This window comes from Lissotriton vulgaris, chromosome 1_1, assembly GCF_964263255.1.
Source record: "Lissotriton vulgaris chromosome 1_1, aLisVul1.2, whole genome shotgun sequence".
Taxonomy (NCBI): domain Eukaryota; kingdom Metazoa; phylum Chordata; class Amphibia; order Caudata; family Salamandridae; genus Lissotriton; species Lissotriton vulgaris.
This window is the reverse complement of record NC_141685.1, coordinates 1175016228-1175040676: the sequence shown is the minus strand read 5'-3', so window position 1 is coordinate 1175040676 and position 24449 is coordinate 1175016228. Positions and strand designations below refer to the sequence as shown.

The 24449-nt window shown below is 50.0% G+C and overlaps 1 protein-coding gene across 2 annotated transcripts in view; it reads left to right on the top strand.

Annotated features, from left to right (window-relative positions):
* The window catches only part of FIRRM (FIGNL1 interacting regulator of recombination and mitosis), a 3285109-nt gene that overhangs the window by 1990332 nt on the left and 1270328 nt on the right, over positions 1-24449 (top strand). The window lies entirely within an intron of this gene.

Sequence of the window (24449 nt, the reverse complement as noted above, 5' to 3'; positions counted from 1 at the left end):
GACTACACCGGTACACCCGGTACCAGCTTCACAGAACCCTGGCATTATAAAAAATGGATGCTGCCAGCCACAGACACATGTCTGCCCTCCTACTGCTGGATGAAACCCTGGCAGGGGAGGCTGGACAATAGGTTTCCTGTCACAGGGAGGTGTGACCACCTCCCAAACAGGCTTTAGTATTGGGGCTGGGTGGTTACACTCCAAGAGTACTTTGATGTCTGCACAGGGGGCACATTTGGTGTCCTTGTGCATAGTCCAGCTCAAACTGGTTGCAGGGGCACTCAGCCCCTGCTCTGGCGTGGAACTGGACAAAGGACATGGGTGTAGCCACCCGTCTGTCCTGACCCTCCCATAGGTGGGCCCCCAGAGTTTTTCCCACCCCTTCCTTGGGTATAAAGTAGGAACGCCTGACTATAGGACTTCAGATTTACCTGGACGAAACTCTGCTAAAGAATCCCATAACTTCAACTGTCTACACTTCGTTGGGTGACCGAAGAATCTCCCTTGGAGTAAAGGAGTTACTCCCCTGCAAGGCAGGGGAAGTAACTGCCTTGCAGGGGAGCCGAAGAATCTCCCTTGGAGTAAAGGAGTTACTCCCCTGCAAAGCAGGCACCAAAGATGCATCTGTCCGGTTTACAACTACACAGCTCCTGAAGGACTCCGAAGACTTTGCAACACAGGAGGTGGGTTTCCAAGCTTCCCTGAGGCTGATCTGTGCTCTCAGCAAACCTGAGATCCAAAGCCCTCGTGGGGACCGTGCATCCCGAACCCCTGGACACCGTGCACATTTGCAGCAGCATATGCCTATTGGTGATCCCTTAGGCTATGCTTTGGGCTACTTGTAGTCCAGACCCTGAGCAGTAATTCCACTGAAGATTACTGGCCTACACTCCACGAGTGACCTGTGGGCTGGTATTTAGTGATCCCTCTCGAGGTCATTTCGCAATCTTTTATCCGTCTACTTGTGGGTCCCTGAGAAGGGTACTATAACTTTCAATGGGCTTACTTGGTTGCCCCAGACGTGCCCTGACTCTCCATCGCTTGGGGAGTCACCAAGACCATGCTGGTCCACACCAAAGCCTTTTTACTCTGACCGTGTGGGTTGCTGTTGCCAAGGCTTGTTGGTCTGTGATCCGGCCACCGACTCCCTCAGCAATCGACATTCTTCCTGGGACAGCTCGCCTGCAGACTCTGGTCATCGTCGATGTCTCCTGCTCCCCGTGGCAGTTGACTCAAGCTTCACCTCATCGCACCTGAAACACCCGACATTGGTGGGCATTGGTCTACCGTGCCCCTGGTTACCCTGAAATGACCCAGACTCTGTCCCCTCTGCTTTCAGGTTCTTCACAGCTCCAATCCAGGCTTGGATCACACCAGACACTTTTCCTTTCCACAGCAGCAGCACTTTGCAGCAACTCGCCATTGAAGACAGCGACGATTCCCAACACCATTTGACACCTATGCGCCCAGCTTCCCTGGGTGAGGTAACACGAGTCCTCCGGTGCTCACATGGGTGCTGGCCTTAGAACCTTCTAAGTCTAAAAGGGTTTGATCCAAGTCCTCTCCGAAGTGTCCCTAATCTTTAAAATTCTAACCGTGACTTTCCCCTAGGATTGTACGGAGCTCGCAGCTGTGTTCACACTGCACACATCCCCTGTGGATCCCCTGTGTCACTAACTTGGGTGGTTCCTTGGGGTCCCAGTGATTCTGCTCTAGGCACTGTGTCCAGTCATTTCATTTCATGAAGCTTTATTCGGTTCATATAAAATGTCCATAAAAGCACAAAATATAAATCATAAAATCACGAGTTATTAGTTACAGATAAAAAGATACCAACAAATACGGGCAGGAAATTTAAAATAACATGCCTTTGCGTGCACTAATAGACTGATTTAAAAACATGGCAGTATAAAAACAGATATCGACATATTTCAAATTAAAAATAATAATACTGGTATTATATTTGTACATGACTGATACCCTATTATGCCACTTCACTTACTACCGACTACTATATTGTACCTAATAGTTGGTTCTAACTACCTTCTTGCTGCCCCTACCCCTTGCTCCTGCAAGCTTTAAGGAAGAGGTAAAAGCCATCCGTATGGCCTAAGTTCACCTGATCTCTATTGTTGCTGGGTCTAAGACTCTGCACCGTTTTTGTATTATTAGTTACTTGGTCGTTTACTAGTATCATATATGTACTTGATTGCTATCCAATCCTATTTTGACTCCATATTGTACTGTAGTGGATTGTAGTGTATTTAATCACCCTCCTGTTGCCCCTACCCCTGTCTCTGTCAGGCGCTCTGATATCTGCAAAGATCTTGTTTGTGCTATATAAAACTTTGAATAAATAAATAAATAAGAATCATTGCCTCATCAACCGTACGTACACCATATTTAACAAACATCGGTTTCAGATAGATAATACGAAAGTTCGTGTACAGTTTACATAACAATAAAAAGTGCAAAGTGCTCTGTTTAGATATGCCATCACACAAACATGGACCTTTAGGATGTTTATTAAGATTTGGTAGGGCAACTAAATGGTGTGCTACTCCAAACCTCAGTCTGGTTAGTACAAACTTGTGGGATGGCCTAGTCACCATGGTTAGATACAATGGAAAACCTTCAATAAAAGAATATCTGCTAAAAAACATAACTGTTGACATAGATCCACTGGCTAAGGCTCGCTTACTCGCCTTACTAGCCAGAAATTTTGCTTTCAGCTCAGCTTTGGGTATCATGGAAGCAGCCATGGGGTTAGTCAAAACATTTAGATTAAATATTTCCAGAAAACTTCGGCGACATATTTTATCCAGGGAATTTTCCTATACCTGTCCAAAGAAAGACAATCTTCAATAATGAGTCTATTAAAAGATTTTTCATCCTGGAGCCAAATGGAACGCCATAGCATAAGAGGTCTTAAGGAAATTAAATTTATCAGGAAATCAATATCTAATTCCCGATGAATCAACTCGGTGGGGGCGGATGGGGGTAAACACAAAAGCTTTTTAAAAAAAGTTTTCCTCCAACTGCAAGTCATGGTTACATCTGTGGCCCCATACAGCCACCCCATACAGAGCAATTGTGATACATCTTGCTTGATAGATTTGCAGCATATCCCAAGTTCTTCTATCCCCAACTTTTGCCGCAAATCTAAAAACACAGTGGGCGCTTTTCGCCATTTTATGTCTAATATTATTAAATTCAGGGGACCATTTACTGTCATGAGAGGTTATACCAAGGTAACACAATTTATCTACTGATTGCACCTTTACAGAATCAATAAAAAAGGCATTGGATTTGCTTTTTGCCCCGCAGGTCATTACGTGCATTTTCCCCTTGTTAATGATCAGTTTTCTATCTTTGATAAACATAGAAAATCTGTCAATATAAACGTTGTAGACCAAGGGGAGTTCTAGAGAGAAACACGGCGTCATCGGCATACAATAACACCCTTGAACCGAGGGGCATCAGCTTTTACACTCTTTAAAATTACATCAATTTCATTTATAAATAAAAAAAACAATAACGGGGCCAAAACACAGCCCTGCCTAATACCTCGTTGGACGCTGAACTTGGGGGTACATTCGCCCTTGGTGCCGTAATGCACACAAGTTTGTAGTTTTTGGTACAGCCTAGCGAGAAAGAAGATTATACCCTCAGGGGCTCCCAGCTGTAACAAAGTTGGCCACAATAAAGTATGGTCGACCATGTCGAAAGCGCTGCTTAAATCTGCAAAGCAGGGATATAAGCAGCCGCCTTTGGCTTTGATGTATTTGCCAATTATGAGATCAAGGTTGATAGACTGATCTAATGTTCCTCGTCCCTTCCTAAATCCATACTGACTATCGGCCAAAATGCCCTCTTGTTCGACCCACTCTTCAAGCCAGACCAACATAACTCTACTCATGATCTTTATGGAGGAGTCCAGGAGGGAGATAGGGCGATCATTTTTAACATCTGACCTACTGCCCTTCTTAAAAATCGGAATTATGATGGATTCCCCCCAGGTTTTTGGGGAATCCGAACACACAGCTGCGTTAAATACTGTTGCCAGGAGGGGGCTCCAAATCTCTGGGGCTGCTTTGTATACATCAGTAGGGACCCCATCGGGTCCCTGGGCTTTCCCCCCCTTACTTGCACTAATTCCATGCTCCACCTCGGTAACGGTAATATCCAGAGGTAAGACGGGCCACCTGCTCGGGATAATGGCCCCGCAGTTGTCAGAGTCAAACATTTTTGAAAAATGGGAGACCCAGCATTCGCTAGGAACATTAGAGGTTCATTCAGGGTGATTTCCCTCCTTAAGGAAAGGAGAGTTAACCGTAGCCCAAAATAATGTATTATTATGTAACTCCGCTGCTTGATTAAGAGAGTCCCAAGCTTCCTGCTGTAACTCACCCCTCCTCCTTTTCAGCGCTCGCTTATAGTCTACTCTTAGTTTAGTTATTAAAATATTGTCCCTGGGTTTTTTAGCAAGTACATGTTTCAGCTCGGTCAATAAAACAGTACACGCATGGTCAAACCAGCCCGGACTTGTTCTACACTTATCTCTGATTGGTCTGGTGAACCTGACATCAATAGATATATTAATGTCCATAAATGCAGATAAAACCCGTTCATAGTCAGTATTATTTTCCAGGATAAGGGTGATATCAATCAAGCATTCATTAACAATAGAACTTAACAGTTCATTCGCTTTTTCCCTTATCCATCTAATTCTAACCCCGTTTGGTCTGTGTGGTTCCACATTAGTGAGGGTAGTTCCTACTACTACAGAACTCTTACCACAAAGAGTACATTCTAAGATGATATAATTGTGGTCACTTAATGAGGTGACTTCAATCCTAGGAGGTGCACAATGAGGGGTGATGTTAGAGGAAACAATCACGTGGTCAATCACTGAACCAGTTCTCCAATTCTTAAAAGTAGGAATGGTCTGCCCATTTACGTCTTTTGCGAAATCCAAAATTTCTAGGTCATAACTGCCCATGAAACTATACAAAAGATCACCATAACCGTTGTGCCTAAAGTGCAGATCATCAGAACCAGCATTATTTATAACCCCACAGGCTTTTTGGGTTGATAATTCGCATAACGGGATGTTAAAATCGCCCACCCAAATAAAGTCGAAAAAACCATTATTTTGATCATTAAGATTATCGATGGTGCTCGCTAAGTCTTTAACTACTGATATCCTACTGACATCAAAAACATTATTATAGTAGTTAAGTAATAATACATTCCGACCTTGATCATCAAGGAGCCAAAGGATCTGAACATGGGCTCCCACGGTCATGTACCTTTTTGCTACAATCCGCCGATTGATGGATACTAGGATCAAAAGGCCACCTTTAGCTCTTCCAGAGGTAGAACCCTGCGCGGGCAGGTTATAGGAGGCAAACCCCTCATAGTTAACCTCCTCCCTGCTCCATGTTTCCTGGAAACACAGTATATCATAGGTATTAATAAAATCATTCCAGCCCAGGGCATCCCCCTTACTTTTCATCCCCGCAATATTCCAGCTAATAATTGTAATACCCTTAGGACCCCTCGTTCTGTTGTTATTATCAAGTAGGGTCGCTCCGTTAGGGTCAACTCCTGTGTTGGGATTCCCATTAGCTATATTCCCAATGCCGCTAGGCAAACTGTTGTCGGCCACCCGGTCGGCTCGACATCAAAATGCCTTTCCCTTATACCAGACACCTGGACATTCGTGGTCACACATAAAGCGGGCCCACGTAACTGGGTTTGTCAATGTTAGAATCCAAGGTGCTAAGGGCTTTGAATCTATTATGCGTCGGGATCCCAGAGACCGGGTGTAGGAGAGTGGGGTCTGCAATCCTATGGTCACCCCCGATTTTTGCTTTTTGCTTCACTGGTTTATGGCTTTCCCTGGCTGTGGGCCTGCTAATCAGACCCACAGCCTCGCTGTTCTCTCTCTAAATTGACAAGCATGTACCTTAGGTGCATTCACCAATTGGTACTGGGCCACCTTATCAGTCCCTGTACAAGCATACTTTAGGTATCCAGGGCATAGCTGTACCCAGGGCCTACCAGGGGCTGCAGCATGTATTATGCCACCCCTGGCTGGCCACCCAAATCTGACACAACTGGCTGCACGACAGCTGGGGCAAGGTGGTGTAATCACCCTTTGCTTTAGATATAGTATTCCTATATCTAACCCTAAAATGGACACATGTATTCCTATCCGTCACTCCTATGGCAGTCCTTATCAATCCTGAAGGCAGAGTGCTTGGAATTATGTGAGATGGTGCTCTGGCATGAGCTGAGCCTGTCTGCAGCTTGCGGAACCAAGTCCTAATAGCTGTTCCATGATAACGCGTACCATATACTCTTAAGTGCATTATAATCCTCGCGGTTATTTGCTAACTTTGGTATCGCATTATCAAAACATGTCGAGTAAGGTGTCATACGAATTGGAATACTAACCCCTCGCCAATTCTGGCGACGGGGTTAGCATTCCACCCTTCTAGAGGGGCACGACATGTATGTAACTGTGAACCCCGGTTAAAGTTAACTCGAGCCTCAGCATCACAAAATGGATGCTGCCACCACAGACACAAGTCTGACCTCCTGCTGCTGGGAGTCCTTCCAGCGAGGGGGACTCGGACAAAGGGTTTCCTGTCGGGGGCGGTGCTAGCACCATCCCAGACAGGGTTTTGTGTATCCCAGGTAGGCAGGGCTGAGAGGAAGGTGACTGCAAGTGGCACCCCGGTGCTCACTGTGCATAGGCCGGCTCAAACTAGTTCCAGGGGCACCCCAGCCCCTGAGCTGGGGAGAGACCGGACAAAGGAGAGGGGTGTAACCACCCCCCTCCTGGTCCCACCCATAGGCAGGACCTAGTCACGGGCCAGCCCCTTTTCTTAGGATAAAGGTAGGAGCGGATCCCCTTCCCAAATTAGATAATTCTGAATCTTGAACTACTTTCTACGAAAGGAACTCTTGACTTTTTCTGAAGACTCTCCCTTGTGGCTAAGGAGTAGCCACCCTGCACCCGCAGGCACCATCTAAGCATCGCGGTCTGCTGCAAGTCCATCCTCCGGAGCAAGACTGCCCAGCTCGATGAGACCCGGATTCCCTGCCATCTCTGACCTCTACCTGCCTCATCAGCCCAGCTGAGATTCGTGGGTGCGACGAGACCCGAGGGACCGGCCATCTTCAAGACCTGCACGACGCTTAACCAGCACGACCTCCGAGGGACCCTCGAATGAGTGCACTGGGGTTTGAGAAGCCCTGACCCTAAGCAGCTCCAGCACCGAAGTCCAGCCCCCCATCATCCACGAGATCTGCGTGGGGCCCTTCTGCTTCTTTGCTGCTTGCCACATTGTCCGGTCACTTGCCCGTTGGCTAGTGGCCCTCCTGATGACGTACCACGACGATTTCACCGCTGGTCTGGTTGCTCCAGACTGGCCCTTGCTCCCTTCCAAGAGAGGAGCACCCCGTACCCTCCTGGTCCACCCCAGACGCCATCTTGACTCCACTGTGTGGGCTTGCCTTTGCCAAGGCTTGTTGCTCCAATCCTGGTTCCAGCATCGCCGACAGCAGCCACCTTCGTGGGACAGCTCGCACCTCCAGCCTGGTCGCCGACAACGCCTCCTGGTCCGTGTGACTGCAGAGTCCAGCGTCGCCCACTCACCTGGTCGAGGTGACTTCATCCGGTGCCATCCTGGCGCCCACACAATCACTGGCTAGTGATTAAGAACTGAGTCCTCTCTGCTTTCAGGTCCTCTCCATCACCGATCCAGGCTTGGATCACACCGAACATCTTCACTGGTCGCCTGCCAGCAACTTATTCTTTCAGGCTCCATAGACTACAACGAGGATTCCCAACGTATTTTGAACCCTATGCAGCCGCAGCCCCTGGGCTAGGTAACCCGAGCATTTCGGTGCTCCAACGCAGGTTCACTATCCAAGTGTCCAGATCCTTTTTCGTTTTAAGTCTACCTAGTCGGATTCGTCCAAAAACAGTAACTTTAGAAATACTAGCCTCCATAGACTTTGTTCCGCATCCCGCGTGAGAGTGCACACTCTGCACCCGATCTCCCTAGGCCTCCTGCTCCTAACCTTAGAGTTCAGTAGTGTAGTCCTAGCGATCCTAAAGCCTCTGGATCGAGTTACTCACCTGCTAGTATTTCGCATTCCACTTTTAGAGTATATGGTTTTTCGTGCCCCTCGGGCATTTGTGTAAATTGTGCAACTTGAAGTATTTTCGTAAGAGTTTTGTATTGTGCTTAGCTCCCTGACTCATAAAGAGCCAGGGTAGTCTTGTTATAAATAAATATCCTTTATTTTCATAACAACTTGTGTGGTGTCCTTTCACTTGGTGTTCAAGGGGTATATGTGATGGTAAAACAGCTGGCTTAACACGCCCTCTAGAGTTTAGCCTAAAGACTGCTTTTGTCCACGCTACTAGGATAGCTGGTCTATAAGGTTGACTTACAACCAATCATCAATAAGGGTCGTTTGGAATGATACACAGTGATCACTAGAATAGTGAGCACTATATATCAGCCCAACTTCTCACACCGGGCAACAATAGGATTTGAAAAGAGTACTTCTATTGGTGTCAAGGGGCAATTTAATAAGGTGGCTATAAAAATAGCCAAGGGGGTTGACACATATACTATTCTCGCCAGGTGTTAAAGAAGCAGCCCTTAACAAGACTGTTGCCACATGTTGGGGGTGTTTAAAATTGACTATTACACAGTCGCCCCTACTTGTCTTTCTAGAATTGCCTATCCAGTCTACCCTTCTAGTGCTGAGTATTTGATCAGAGTAAGTGAGTGGAAACCCACAGTGGTTGTGCAACCATGAGACAGTTTTACTTTTTTAATGAATCGTGAGTTTCCTCCAGATGCTTAGTAGGGATTGCTCCAGTGGGTGGAACGTTGGTTAAAACAACCACATATGGTGCACAGTCAGGTGGGAGGTTAATGTAAAGCGTTTTCTCTTCAACTCACTTGGCCCAACCTGGCTCACTGAAGCCACTGCCACTGCAGCTTGTTTAGTCTGACAGGTAATAGGCAGTGATTCAACATTGTAGGGTACAGATGAAGCAACATCATTTACAGTTCTCCCCCCATTAGGTTGCTTTGGAACAGCTTTGGAGACTATGAGACCCTTCTCTACTACCCTGGGGCTTTCGGCCGTGGCGATATAGGTGTCCAAAAGTCCACCTAATCTGATTACTTTGGCAGAAATCTGATCCAGTTTATCCACTAGGGGTTGAATAATCTTTTCTACCTTGGAATCAATGATACTGACCATAGTCAAATTTGTCAGTATTCATTGTAAATGATCCTTTATTGTCCATTGGGTGAGCATCCCCTGCAATACAACTGGAGGATGTTTCTGCACTTCTTTTGTTATGGGTTCGGTTTCCCCCTCGGTTAGTTTGGGCTTTCCTACAAGCTCTCAGCGCTCTCTGTGCCGGTGAGCACTAGACAGGGGTCTCAATAGGTACCTCCATGTTATGAACTGATTCGTCTGGCGCTTCCACTTCCACATCCACTAAAACTTCAGGGCTATCCGGCTCGCAATTATCATCCACTGGTGAGGCCACCTGCGAGCTCGACAAAGTAGAACATGTAACTGGCAGGCTCCCTTTACCAAGCGATAATCTGCGCTCCTTGTTAATTTTATTGACCACTTTAACTAAATTATTGTCCATCGTGGCTGTCACAGAGGAGTTTTTAACAGCCTTCTGTTTAGACATTATGGAGCTGGCAAGGATAGAATTAGATATACTCGAATAAACTTAAAAAAGAAAAGAATGATAGCTATCATGAAATGGTAATAAAGATGATATAATCAACTCGTAGTCCTACTGATTAAAATATGAAACTCATAGGGCGCAATCAGGGAGTTCAGTAATATTAGGGTAACTCATACATTAGTCCATATGTTACCTCGGCTGCAACGATCGAGAGATGTGGCCCAGCCCAGCCTTGTCCAGCCCCGGACTGCCACAGACAGTCCCGCCCTTGTCCCGGGCTTCTCCCGGCGCGTCCCACGCCCGATCCCGCGCCGCGGGAGCTGGAGACCTTCTTATGCGCCTCCTGGCGCGGGAGATCCGGGTGCGAGCGTGTTCCTCTTCCGCTGCAGGGAAGTCTGGGAGTGGTAGTTTGAGTGCGAGTGCCTCCCTCCGCTCTGCGGCCGCTCAGGATGTCAGCTGTGTCGGCATAGCGGGAGGGAGACACGCAGGGAGACAAGCAGCCTCTGACAGGTAATGCCCCCTAAACAACAACGGAGTCACCCGCTTCACCGGGGCTGGAGGCCTTCTTATGCGCCTCCTGGCGCAGGAGATCCGGGTGCAAGCGTGTTCCTCTTCCGCTGCAGGGAAGTCTGGGAGTGGTAGTTCGAGTGCCTCCCTCCGCTCTGCGGCCGTTCAGGATGTCAGCTGTGACGGCGGCGGGTGGGAGACAAGCAGGGAGACAAGCAGCCTCTGACAGGTAATGCCCCCTAAACAACAACTGAGTCGCCCCAGTCAAGTCATAGTTCTTATACCACATTCCTAATATATGTTTTGGTCTCCCCCTGGGGCCCATTGTATATTGTGCTATTTACTTAGGTCCTAGTGTGTTGATATTGTGTATCTTGCTCTCTAATCACATAAAGACGTTAGTAGAGAGTGTTCAGTAATAAATACATATAGTTTATATATACCTTGTGTGGTTCTCCTTTCATTTGGTCATTCAAGAGGTTATAATCTGGTAAACGAAGCTGCTTTACACTCCTTCAAGACTTAGCCTGAATGCTGCTCTCAATAGCTACTACTAGGATAGCTTCCAATAAAGGTTGTCTTAAACCTATTCATCAATAAAGGTTGTTTGGACTGGTGCAAGATGCCCACTATAACTAGTGGACAACATATACCAGGCCAACTTCTCACAAATGTGACTTACAAAGTTGTATTTACAAAACGTAAAATGTGAAGCTCACCCAAAGCTGAAACGGCACCACAAATGCCCAGAAACGCAATATCTTTTACTTGAATCTGAAATATATATCCCTTAGCACATAAATATGTCAGGATACATATAATGTTCACTGTGAATGTTAGACCTGGCACCATTGTTGCGGGCCTCCTCTTCCATTTTTTCGCTGTTGCCTCCTATGTTTTTGCTGGTATAGATGCTTTGGGCGCTTTGCCACTGCTGTTCAGTGCCAAGGTGCAAGTGCTCCCTTTTTGTAAATTGTTGTAATGGATTAGTGACGCCATGATTGGCTTATTTGATTTACTTGTCATACCCTAGTACAGTGCACCATGAGTGCTCAGGGCCTGTAAATCAAATGTTGCTGGTGGGATTGCAGCACTTAAGCAGCTTGTAAAATATGGCTCAGGCCTGCCATTGCAGAGCCTGTATGCAGTCTGGTACTGCCATATCGACTTGGCAAGTGCACCCACTTTCCTGTTCCTAAACCTTCCCTTTTCAACATGTTAGTCACCCCTAAGCTAGGCCCAAGGTAGACCTCTGGGCAGAGTGCATTGTATGTGAAAGGTATATTAACCACATCGCTGCTTGAGAAATCCCTCTGCTGTGCTGGACAGCAATGAAAACGGGTGTGGTCATGACGAGCTGAGCTCGTCATGAGCACAGGAGCACTGTACTGCATGACGAGCTGAGCTCGGCATGAGCATGAAAGGGGTTATTAATACTAATAATAATAATCCACATTTGTAAAGGGCACAATTGCCCGTAAGGGTCTCTAGGCGCTGGGGGCCTTCGGGAAGATTAAGCAAGCTATTGCCCAGAGTCACATGGTGCTGGGCTAACCTGCCTCCTGTGCCAGGGATCCAACCGTGATCCCCAGATTCCGGATTCAGTCACCCCAGCCACGACGCCACACCTCTTCCACATTTTTTTTGAAAACTGTTTATTAGCAGGATATCAATGCATAATTATTACAGTACAGTTAGTTATTTGATATACTGTCCAGTGTTGTACGTCTGTAGTACTGTGCTTGCCCATATCAGCTTTTCTTTTTTTCATTCTATTTCACTATTCCCAACTCTTCCCACCCAACTCCACCCCACCCAGCATCCCTCCCCAGGCACTCCCATTCAGGCATAGCATGAGTTTAGACATGGCGGTACAACCTGTAACCTATTCTTTGTGAATCCAATCCTGTCTCGCAGGGCTCTCCAGGTCTCTGTAAGATACATCACTGTTTTATATGAATATTTCCCTATACAGTGCACCTGTGTCTGTGCATGAGCTGCCGTCCCTTGCCAGTCGGGCGTGTAGGGGAGTCTAAGTAAGCGGTGTCCCCAATGCACTCGCCCCATCTCAGTCATTCATCATCGACCCCACAGAGGTAGCATTCCCATCCGACATTTCGAAGGACAGCATAAGTGTTCCATTCAAGGGATATAGGAATCTTTTGCAAGCCTTTACGCTCTTCGGTCTGTAGTGCCATTCCCTCCGCCTTACCCCACCTCACTACTTCCGCTCTCCACACGTCCGGGTCAGGTGGCCTGCTCGATTTCCATCTCATGGTAATAGTGCGCTTGGCCATGAGCAATGCGAGGTCAACAAACCGCGTGGCTACACTTTTCTTACGCTCTACGGGTCCCAGTCCTAGTAAGCTAGAGGATATAGTGTTGTATTGTCTGTTGGGGGATACTTTGTGTAAGGCGTTGTGTATCGTTGCCCAGTAATATCCTAATTTCGGGCATTCCCATAGCATGTGTATTATCCTCGCATCTTCCACGCCGCACCGGGGGCATGAATCTGGCGTGTCAGGGAACATTACGTGTAGTCGGTGAGGCGTGAGGTATGCGCGGTGTAGAATCATGAGTTGGATGAATTTAAATGTTGGGTTCCGTGAAACTTTCCTGGCGAATGCAAGGACACGCTCCCACTCTTTATCGCGAAACACTCGGCCAGCATCTCTCTCCCACGCTTCTCGCAGTGGCTGCAACGACATCGCCCTCCCAGCACGTATACCACTCGTAATCCATTTTGTTAAGTGACTCCCTGAACCCATCATGTATTGCATCGTGTGTAGTGGATTTATATTTGGTTCGTTGCCGTCCGGTGCCCAATGCCGTGTGATGTAGTCGCGCACCCCTGCATGTAGCAAGAACGTCCCCCCAGGCGTGTGGTGTGTTGTGCAAAAATCTTCACAAGACATCATATGCCCATCGCTGAATAGGTCACCCACCTGTGTTACCCCGGCGTCGGTCCACATGGTGAGTGCCCTGGTAGACAATATTCTCGACCCCAGTGGGATCCCCAGCAGTGGTATCGTGGGAGCATAGGAGGAGGCGGGGGACGAGTATCGTACGGCCCTCCTCCAGCAGGTAATGGCCAACTTGAGCAAGGGAGGAGATTGCCCGGGGATCGCAGCGTTTGGCAGCAACAGGGTGTGTATTGCACCCCTTTCCCTATGCGCTTCGGACATGCCTATTTCATGCAGGTTGCGTCCCGCCAGCCAGTAGGCCAGCCACTGTAATTGACATGCATAGTAGTATGCCAAATAGGCTGGGACTCCCATCCCGCCAGCCGCTGTAGGTAGCTGCAGTTTCGCCAGGCTTATGCGGCGTCTACCCCGTCCCCAGACCAGCTCCGTTAGCATGGTGTTCAAAGTTCGAAATACAGCAGCTGTCGCCATAAAGGGCAAGTTCGTAAAATAGTAAAGGAGTCTTGGGAGGACTACCATCTTAGAGATGGCCACCCTGCCCGCCACCGATAATGGCAGTGTGGTCCAGAATTGAACCTGTGACCTCAGTGCTGCCACAGCTCGGCCCAGATGACCATCAAGCATATCTGCCGCTGTCCTATAAATCTGTATCCCCAGATAGCGGAAGGTTGTCTCCGCCATTTCAAAACTATGGGGCGGGAATGGTAAGGGGGCACGCATCTCTAGGGCATTAAAGCAGTACCCATACGACTTAGACTCGCTGATCGTGAGGCCGGAGAGCGCACTGAAGTCCTCAAACAGCCCAGGGATGGGATCCAAATCACAGCGCAGGTCCCTTAGATAGAGGATGATATCGTCAGCGTAGGCCGATACCACATGAGTTACGCCTCCCCTCTCGATTCCTCTGTGCTGCGCGTGAAGCCGAAGTTTGCATAGCAGCGGCTCTAGCGCTAGTATAAACAGTAGGGGGGATAGCGGGCAACCCTGCCTCGTTCCCCTCGCTATGTCCAGTTGTGGCGATATGCACCTGTTGGTACGGACCCTAGCAGTGGGGCGAGTGTACAGTAATCGGATCCAGCCTATAAAGTCAGCTGGAATCCCGAACCGCTCCAGTGCTGCAAACATATAATCCCACCGGAGCGAGTCGAATGCCTGCCGCAGGTCCAGGGAAATACAGCCCTTAGTTGCCATAGGTGAACGCTCGTGTAACATGAGCTGACTAAGCCTCCTCAGGTTCATTGCCGGGTGGATGAGGCCCGGAATATGTTGCACCAGTCTCACTGCTAACACCTTGCTCAACACCTTGTGGTCGGTGTTTAACAAGGACAACGGTCTGTAATTAGCTAGCTGTAAACAATCCCTGCCCAGCTTAGGTAATGAAACAATCAGGGCCTGCAGTGAGGACTGCGGCAACTCTTTGGTTTCCTTTGCTTCGTTGAACACCTCGTGTAGTCGCGGGCCAACAAATCTATGTACGCCCCATAAAACTCCGCCGGTAGGCCATCGGTACCTGGGGTCTTGTTCCTCGGGAGTGCTCTTATTGCCTGTTTTATCTCAGCAACCGTTATGGGCCGTGCCATGTCCTCACTCTGGGTCTTTTCTAGGCGCGGTAGCTCAAGTCCCATCATGAACTTGTCAAACGCCTCATCTGACATACGTCGATGTGGGCCATACAGTGACTCATAATAGTCACGAAAGGCGGTGTTTATATCGAACTGAGTCACAGCCAGCCTCCCAGATTGGTCCAGAACCTCCAATATTGGAGTAGGGGCAGGGGCATCTCTCAACAATCGGGCCAGCAAGGGCCCAGATTTATCAGCGTTAGCATGCTGTTACATGTATATTCCTTGTAATCCAGGACACGCAGTTCTTCCAACAGTTCAGCGTGTTGAATGTGTGCCTCTTGCAAAGGTGTACAAGGCAAATTCGTGCCCGCAGCCTCTCTCTCCAACATGGTCAGGCGGCCCTCCACCTCGCCAAGCTTCTCCATGACCATGCGCCTCATGCCCGAGCGTGCGTTCATTGCCTCCCCCCTTATGGACACCTTAAAGGCATCCCATTCAATTTGGCGCGTGCTAGCCGTGCCATCGTTCATATGGAAATGTTGCGTGAATGCCTCTGCAATGGTTGCCTTGAAAACAGTGTCCTCAAGCAATTCCGGGGACATACGCCATGTCTGTATCGGTGTGGGTGTCTTGCCCCATCTCAGCGTGACTTCCACCGGATTGTGGTCCGAAAAGGTCTTGCCCATGTGTTCTGATGACACCACCATCCCCAGCAATGTTGTGTTACAGAACATGTGATCAATTCTCGTATGTAGATTATGGGGAGGGGAGAAAAAGGTATACTCCCTTTCCGACAAGTGCGTGCTTCTCCAAATATCCGTCAGCCCCCAACCCGTTGCCCATTGGGAAAGTGCTTCTGCCTGTCTCCTTCTATCAGTAGCCTGCAGTGGTGGGTGCGATCTATCCAGTGAAATGTCTAGGACTGCATTAAAGTCCCCTCCAATAATCCACATATTTTCCGACCAGTCAGTCATCACTCTGTTAAGCGTGGTCAAAAAATGTGCCTGACCCGTATTTGGTGCATACACGCTGTAGGAGAGTAGGGTCTGCAATCCCATGATCACCCAGATTTTTCGCTTTTGTTTCACTGGTTTACGACTTTCTCTGGCTGTGGGCCTGCTAATCAGACCCACAGCCTGGCTGTTCTCTTTCTAAATTACGACATGTACCCTAGGTGCATTTACCAATTGGTACTGGGCCACCTTATCAGACCCTGTAACTCAGGGCATAGGTGTACCCAGGGCCGCCAGGGGCTGCAGCATGTATTGTGCCACCCTTGGCTGGCCTCCTAAATTTGACACCACTGGCTGCGTGACAGCTGGGGCGAAGTCGTGTAAACACACTTTGCTTTAGATATAGTAGCCCTATATCTAACCATACAATGGACACTCGAGTTCCTATCAGTCACTCCTATGGCAGGCCTTGACAATCCTGAAGGCAGAGTGCATGGGCTCGTGTGAACTAGGCTCTGGCCCGAGCCGAGCCCGGTTGCAGCTTGCGGAATCAAGACCCAATGGCTGTTCCATGATAACGCGTACCACATCGGTAACTTCGGTGTCGCGTTATCAAGACATGTCGAGTAAGGTGTCATACGAATCGGGATGCTGCCCTCTCACCAACTCTGGCGACGAGATTAGCATTCCGCCCTTCTAGAGGGACACGACATGTACGTAACTGTGAACCCCGGTTAAAGTTAACTAAAGCCTCAGCTCCACAAAATGGACGCTGCCACCACAGACACGAGTCTGACCTCCTGCTGCTGGGAGTCCTTCCAGCGAGGAGAGCTTGGACAAAGGGTTTCCTGTCGAGGGCGGTGTTCGCACCGTCCCAGACAGGGTTTGTGTATTCTGGGTAGGTAGGGCTTTTGCGAGAAGGTGACTGCGGAGTGGCACCCCGGTGCTCACTACGCATCTGCCGGTTAGAACCAGTTCCAGGGGCGACAGCCCTGGCCTGGGGATAGTCCGGCAGGGGAAAGGGGTGTAACTACCCCCCTTCCTGGTCCCACCCTTAGGGCAGGACCTAGTCATGTACCCACCCCTTTCTTTAGGATAAAGGCCGGAGCGGGGACCCTTCCAAATTAGATCATCTTTGATTCAAGAACTACTTTCTACGAAAGGACATTCAAGACTCTTCTCAAGATTTCTCCCTTGTGACTAAGGAGTAGTCACCCTGCATCAGCGGGCACCATCTAAGAACTCTGCGGTTTGCTGTAAGTCCTTCCTCAAGGAATCCGACGGCCCAGCTCGACGAGAACCGGCTTCCCTGGCACCTCTGACCTCTACCCACGTCATCAGCTCAGCTGTGATCTGTGGGTGCGACGAGACCTCGAGGGACCGGCCATCATCAAAACCTGCACGCTTTCTTAACCAGCACGACCATCGAGGTAACTCTCTGGTGAGTGCTCTGGGGTCCGAGAAGCCCCGACCCTGAGCCGCTCCAGCACCGAAGTGCAGTCTCCCAGCATCTCCACGATCTGCGTGGGGCCCTTCTGCTCGCTGCTCAGCACGTTGTCTGGTCACTAGCCGCTGGCTTGTGCCCTTCTGTGACGACATCCGGAAATCAACACTGCTGGTCTGGTTGCTCCAGACTGGCCCTTGCTTCCATCTTTTCGAGAAGCACCCCAGACCCTCCTGGTCCACTCAAGACGCCATCTTAGGCCCACCACGTGGCCCTGAGATTTGCCAAGGCTTGTTGCCCCATCCTGGGCCCAGCGACGCCGACAGCATCATCCTTCGTGGGACGGCTCGCACCTCCACCGTGGTCGCCGACAACGCCTCCTGGTCCGTGAGACTGCAGAGCCTAGCGTCGCCCACTCACCTGGTCGAGGTGACGGCCAACCGGTGCCTTCCTGGTACCCTCTGACTACTGGCTAGTAGTACGAACTTGGTCCCCTCTGCTTTCAGGTATCATCAATCTCTGATCCAGGCTTGGATCTCTACGAACTATTCAACACTGGTCGCCGGCCAGCAACTCCTTTTCTTCCGGCTCCTGGCTCGTCAGCGAAGACCCCGACGCCTGTAAGACTTGTGCAGCCGCAGCCCTCGTGGCTAGGTAACTCGGCATTTCGGTGCCTGCATAGCCTCTTTACTCTAGGGTCCCGAGTCCCTCGCTTCCGACTTGCCTTATCGGGTCCACCCGAGACCTTAAACTTTCCGTGTCCTCGGACACTTGTTTTAATTGTGCACTTGAAGTATTTGCTAAAGAGATTTGGTTTGTGCTTAGTACCCTGTCCTCATAAAGAGTACAGGGCTGTTGTGATTCTTAATAAATATACTGTTTATTTTCATAACACTTGTGTGGTGTCCTTTCACTGGGTGTTCAAGGGGTACATGTGTGGTAAACAGCTGGCTTAACGCGCCCTCTCGAGTCTTTAGCCTTAGACTGCTCGTATCCACGCTACTAGGATAGCTGGTCTATAGGTTGACTTACAACCAAACACCATAAGGGTCGTTGGAACGATACATAGCGGTCGCTAGAATAGCGAACGTTGCATATCGGGCCAACTTCTCACACACGCTTCCAAGCACAACAGGGGAGCCATCCAACAATCCTCTTATTAGCACATACCTGCCCTCTGGGTCTAGCCTCTCTTCCAGCATCTTAAAGGGGACCGAGTTTCTGATCCATATCGCCGCCCCCCGGGAGAACACTGAGTACGTAGTAGCAAACAGTTGCCCCTTCCATTTTTTTAGCAGTTTCGCACCTTCGTCCCTATTCAAATGTGTTTCCTGCAAATATGCCACAGCAACACGCCTCCTATTGAGTTGCGCTAATACCCTATGCCTTTTCTGGATTGAGCCCATGCCTCTTACATTCCAGGTGCACCTTTTGTATTCTCTAAGAGACCCCATGGCTGTGCGCGACATTTATAACTAGCGTGTCCCACCATGCTTCAAGTAGTCCTGCAAAGTCTGCCATGTGTGCCCTAACCACAAACAATCCCAAAACATCAAGGTCCCCATGCAGAAAACTATGAGGTCCAAACACTTGCACCCAACTGGGGTGACAACCAAACAGTACCATTGCTGCGCCCTGGGGGTGTGGGCCCGCTCTCCCCTGTCTGGGCCCCGCCGAAGTCCCTGTGGCGTGCCCCGGCAGGTGTTCGTACCCCCGGCCCCGGTTACCTCACCCCGAGTCTTGCATGCAGCCTGTACATTACCAGTCGGAGTCTTCCGAAGTCCCATTAGAGTACATTCGCCTCCTGTGCGGTTATGTTCGGGAAAAGTTGCAGGCTATCCGCAGATCCGGACACCTCCGTCCGGGCATCAGAGGCGCTATCTAGCACCGCCGCGCCTTCTGCGTTGTGTGCAGCCAAAGCAGCCTCTGTCAGCCGAGTCCTCTCCTGTGTCACCCGCATCCCAGTCAAGGTATCTGGCCCGCCCATGTCTTCCTCCTCCTTGTGCGTGGCACTCGCTCCGGGCCGCCGCTCCTCCCTGTTCGGTTGTCCTTCCATCAGCCGGTCCTCCGCTAGTGGGTCTTGCGAGTTGGGCGGCGTCAGCGTCACTTCCATCCATTCCGCCGCTTCCTCAGCCGTGTCAAAGAAGAGTGATTTGTTATTATGAATTATTTTCAGGCGGGCTGGGAACAGCAGGGCATATTTCAGATTCCTTTCCCGCAAGCGTCTCTTCACACCCATAAACGTTGATCTGGCCCTTTGCACCGTCGGGGTGAAGTCTGGGTAGAGCGATATAGTCTTGTCTTCAAAACGTATGGGCGTTTTCTCACGTGCCACTCGCAATACTATATCCCTATCTTTGTAGTTGAGCAGGCGAGCTATTAATGGACGAGGCGGTGCTCCTGGCTTTGGTGGTCTAGCTGGTACCCTATGTGCCCACTCCACACTGTAGAGTGGGGTTAGTTCCTGTGGCCCCGCAAGTTTCTTCAGCCAGTCCTCAACAAACTGCGTTGGGTTCTTCCCTTCGCTTCGCTCCGGAATTCCTAGGATGCGCACATTGTTGCGGCGTGCCCGCCCTTCTGCATCGTCCATCCATTCCCATATTAGTTTCAGCTGCTTCTCCATGTTCTCCATTTTCGTGGATTGCTCCGTCTGCTGCGGTATCAGGTCGTCCAAAGCTAGTTTATGTTCCGTGACCTTCTCTGCCAACTTGTTATGGTCAGCGCGTAGCAGAGACATACCAGTTGCCATGGTGTACATGCATGTTTCAAGCGCTTCTCTGGAAGCCCTTATCTCTGACAGGATAAGGTCTAGTTTGGCCTCTTGTGAAGTCTTGCCCGTCGGGGGCACCATCTCGACGTTTGAAGAAGCTAGTGGGTCTTCTGAGCCAGTAGACTGTAAAGTCTGGTCAGCGCCCCTCTCATGCACCTTGGCCCTGTTCCTGCCCATGCTTCTTGTCGACAGGGCGGCGGTGGTTGCGCCCCCAGGGGGGTCTTCGTCTCTGCTCACAATAGGTCGAGTCTCAGGTGACCCCCGTGCACCGGCCCCAACTCCTTTATCGCCTGTGGTAGCGTGCGTGAGCGAAGTGGCGTAGTCCCTCCTCCCCACACTTGGTGTCCCTTAGCCCCGCTCAGGGGGGGACCTGCCCTGTGCCCCAGGAATGGTCGGCTGCTTGGCGCCCAGTGAAGTGCGTTAAGTGATATCTGATCCCGTATCCGGGCGCTGCTCAGGATAGTATCAGAAGCCCCCGTGCTTCCCCGTTAGCGCCTCCACGTTCGTGTCCGTACAATTCGTCTGCACCTCAATGATTTCCACCCCCTGCGATCAGGGTCGCCAGTGTCCCTCTGTTGTCCGCTCAGGGGATTATGCGCCAGTGTGGTTCCGCCGCCCGCAGTCCCTGCAAGCCTCCACAGCCGTGTCAGGAGCCTCTCCTGTGTCAGGGACCCCTGCGATATGCCGCACACCCGGCGCCAACAGTATGGACTCTGTGGCACTTAGAGACACCAGGGGGGCCTTCCAGGCGGTATGTCGCAGTAATGTCCTCCTGCCGGAAAGCAAGATGGCCTCCTCACCACCCGATATCTCTGCAGCGTCTGGGCCCCCTCCCGATGGTGTAGAGTTCACACCGCTGCACCGTACCTGTCCCCAACTGGCGTCCAGCAAGATCGCGGCTCTGCCCAACTACGGCGGCATCCTTATTCCTTCAGCGCAGGCCCTCCACAACGCCGGGTAGTCCCCTGTACGTCGGAGCCTGCAGTGTTCAACTATGCCTCCGTAAAAAAGCCCTCAGTCTTCCTCGCCTGGACCGCCACAAGCTGCTAAGCTGCTGGAGGTTGGGTATGGCGTGGGTCCCGGTTGTTGTGGCCGCCGCGCCTCACCGTCCCACTGCTGCACTTTTTCTCCGGCCAGGCCGCCTCTCTCCACTGCGCCTCAGGCAAGACGGCGGCTTCCCTTCCTCCAGTGGGCTCCGTTCGGCAGGAGAGCTCAGCTCTCTCACCGGTGTCGCCCCTGCTAATTGCGTCAGGGGTGCTCAGCAGGTGTTCCAACGAGGTCTCGGGGGTCGATGTTGGCCCTGTTCTACTCCTCAGGCGGTCCCTTGTCCGCTCCGCCACCCGTCAGCTCGGTGCCCCCGGCAGGTCGCACTCCGTACGGGACCGCTCCCCACTCTTGGCCGCGGCTCCCGTTTTTTGGGCAGGCCTCTCCCGCTCCGGATGCTTCGTCGACGTGCGAGGGGTTTCTCCGGGCCCTAGACTCTGACCGGTCTGCTCATTAGTGCCTCCGCCTTCTTCGGACCCGGGCGGGCCGTCGGGACCGTCGGGGTATCAGGATAATAAGCTTGTTTTACCGGGCAGAGGACGGAGCTAACTCAGAAAGCGTCCGCCATGCTCGGCTCTCGGCCACACCCCCTCCACACCTCTTCCACATAAGGTGGGACATGCTCTGATGTGTGTGGCATGTCCTGATAGTGAATTACAGCCAATTTCATTTTCACTATCGCAAGGCTACTGTTCCCAGGCCAGAATGGGCAGTTTGATTAAAACAACTTATGATCCTAACTGACCCAGGGAACAAGGTAGAACAATGAGTGTAGTATGCCTGTACTCAGAATGTTAAAATACATCTTTTAGTGTGGGTGATTTTTACATTCTGTGTTTGAAAATACCATTTTTAGAAAGTAGGTTTTTGCTTGCCTTACCATCCAGTATGCCTCTGCTAGGTTTGTGTATTTCATGTCTGGTTGTGAGTGACAGGGGGCTGGAGAGGGCTTAAGCTCCAGCAGTCTGATGAGTCAGGGCTGGGCTGAATAGGACCTGGGTTGAATAGAGAGTAGGGGAAGGAGATTTCCTTTCACTTGCTTGAGCCTACATTGAATAGAGAGTAGGGGGAGGAGATTTCCTTTCAGCTACCTGGGCTAAGTCTGCTTTTAACAATGCTGTCTCCACCTCCTGCCAGGAAACTGCACCAGGGAGGACATAACTGGTTTGAGCTGGGTACAGACACTCTCTGTCATCATAGAACAAGGAAATTGTGTGTATAAAAAGAGGGGCCCAGACCCCAGAACTTTAGATCACTTTTGTGAATCAAGAGGAACTTTTGCCAAGGAGAGAAACCAAGAAAGCTGAAGGAGGAGACTGCCCCTGCGCTCGTGACTGTTTCGGGTTGGCCTGCAGTGGTTACTTATTGCCAATGAAAGGAGAAAAGGAACTTTGTGTGTACTTTATCATTTTGAGGAAGAACTCCAAGGGCTTAAAGCTGAGCTTGCCTCCTGTTCTGAAGTCTCAGCGATACAAAGACTTCACCACCAGCTCCCCTGAAGTTATTTGCTGGGAATTCTACCTGCAGAGAGGTACCTGCTGTTGTTTTAGAACCTCTAGAGACTGCGTGTTGCTGGAAGCGCGATGCAACGAGGATGAACCGTGCTGCTGCCGCAGTTGTTTACCGTCGCATCGCCGAAGAAGCGTGTCACAATGCCAAAGAAGTGTGTCACGTCGCCGAAGAAGCGTGTCACGTCGCCAAAGGAGCATGTCACGTCACAGGAGAAGTGTGTTGCCGCCGCAGAGGTTGCCGTCGCATTACCAGAGAAGCGCGTTGCAGGGCCTGTTGCGGCTCAAGAAATCACTGATTTTGCTGCACGGACATGGGATTGGGCGTGCACACATCGTATCCAAGTTGTCGCATCGCATCAAAGACACCATCTTGTCGCATCATAACCGGAACACAGTAAGAAATAGACTCTTCCCCTCCTCTCCGGTAAGGAACAGGCGCTTCGCCTCCCCTGCGCTGCAGTAAGGAACAGGTGCCTCACCTCCCCCAAAGCTAGACGCATCACCTTCCCTGCGACCCTTTGGTTTATATTGTGTTACGCATCCAAGGTACTTTGAGAGTAAAGTGTTGCATTTACCATCCACATTGAACTAAGCTATTTCTACCATTTGAAAGTCATATTTTTGAATACTGTATTGTGGATTTTTGTTGTTTGGTCTAGTGTTGAGTCTAGAGAAAGATTACTTATTTTTCTAAACTGGTGTGGTGTCCATCTGTAGTGTTTTCACTGTATTACTGTATGTGTTTACAAATGCTTTACTCACTGCCTCTGAGATAAGCCTGCCTGCTCGTGCCAAGCTACCAAGGGGGTGAGCAGGGATTATTTTAGGAGTGTAGCCCCATTACGCTGACTAGAAGCAATGGCCCCTACTTGGTCAAAGGTACTCTGCCAACTAGAGACCCGCATTTCTAACAGTAAATATAACAAAAGTGATGTTATAGTAAGGTGAAAATGTCAGTGACAAGGTAATGTTTTAAGTTAAAAAACACACTGCAATTCACTTGTTATAGTTATCTCTAGTAACTATAACTCGTACTCTACGGTAACCATAATTCGCAAAACCACCATGCACAGTCTTGTCGTCAATTATATAATTTCAAATGTTACAGTAATGTTATCAGTGATGTCATAGACTATGTATTGAGTGATGTAATATGCAGGGTAATTAGCAGTGCATGGTGAGGGTGCGAGTTATAATTACCTTAGAGAACAATTGTTTGGGGTTGGCCTGCAGTGGTTACTTATTGCCAATGAAAGGAGAAAAGGAACTTTGTGTGCACTTTATCATTTTGAGGAAGAACTCCAAGGGCTTAAAGCTGAGCTTGTCTCCTATTCTGAAGTCTCAGCGATACAAAGACTTCACCACCAGCTCCCCTGAAGTTATCTGCTGGGAATTCTACCTGCAGAGAGGTGCCTGCTGTTGTTTTAGAACCTCTAGAGAATGCGTGTTGCTGGGAGCTGGAAGCGCAATGCAACGAGGATGAGGCGTGCTGCTGCCGCAGCTGTTTACCGTCGCATCGCCGAAGAAGCGTGTCACATTGCCAAAGAAGCGTGTCACGCCGCCGAAGAAGCGTGTCACGTCACAGGAGAAGCGTGTTGCCGTCGCAGAGGTTGCCGTCGCATTAACAGAGAAGCGCGTCTCAGGGCCTGTTGCGGCTCAAGAAATCACTGATTTTGCTGCACGGACATGGGATTGGGCGTGCACGCATCGTATCCAAGTTGTTGCATCGCATCAAAGACGCCATCTTGTCGCATCATCGCATCATAACCGGAACGCAGTAAGAAATAGACGCTTCCCCTCCTCTCCGGTAAGGAACAGGCGCTTCGCCTCCCCTGCGCTGCAGTAAGGAACAAGTGCCTCACCTCCCTCAAAGCTAGACGCATCGCCTTCCCTGGGTATTCAAAATATGACGTGAAGAAGTGTGGCTCAATGATTAGAGCGGCAGACCCTGATGCAGAGGTCTAGCCTGGAACCAGGGTTCAA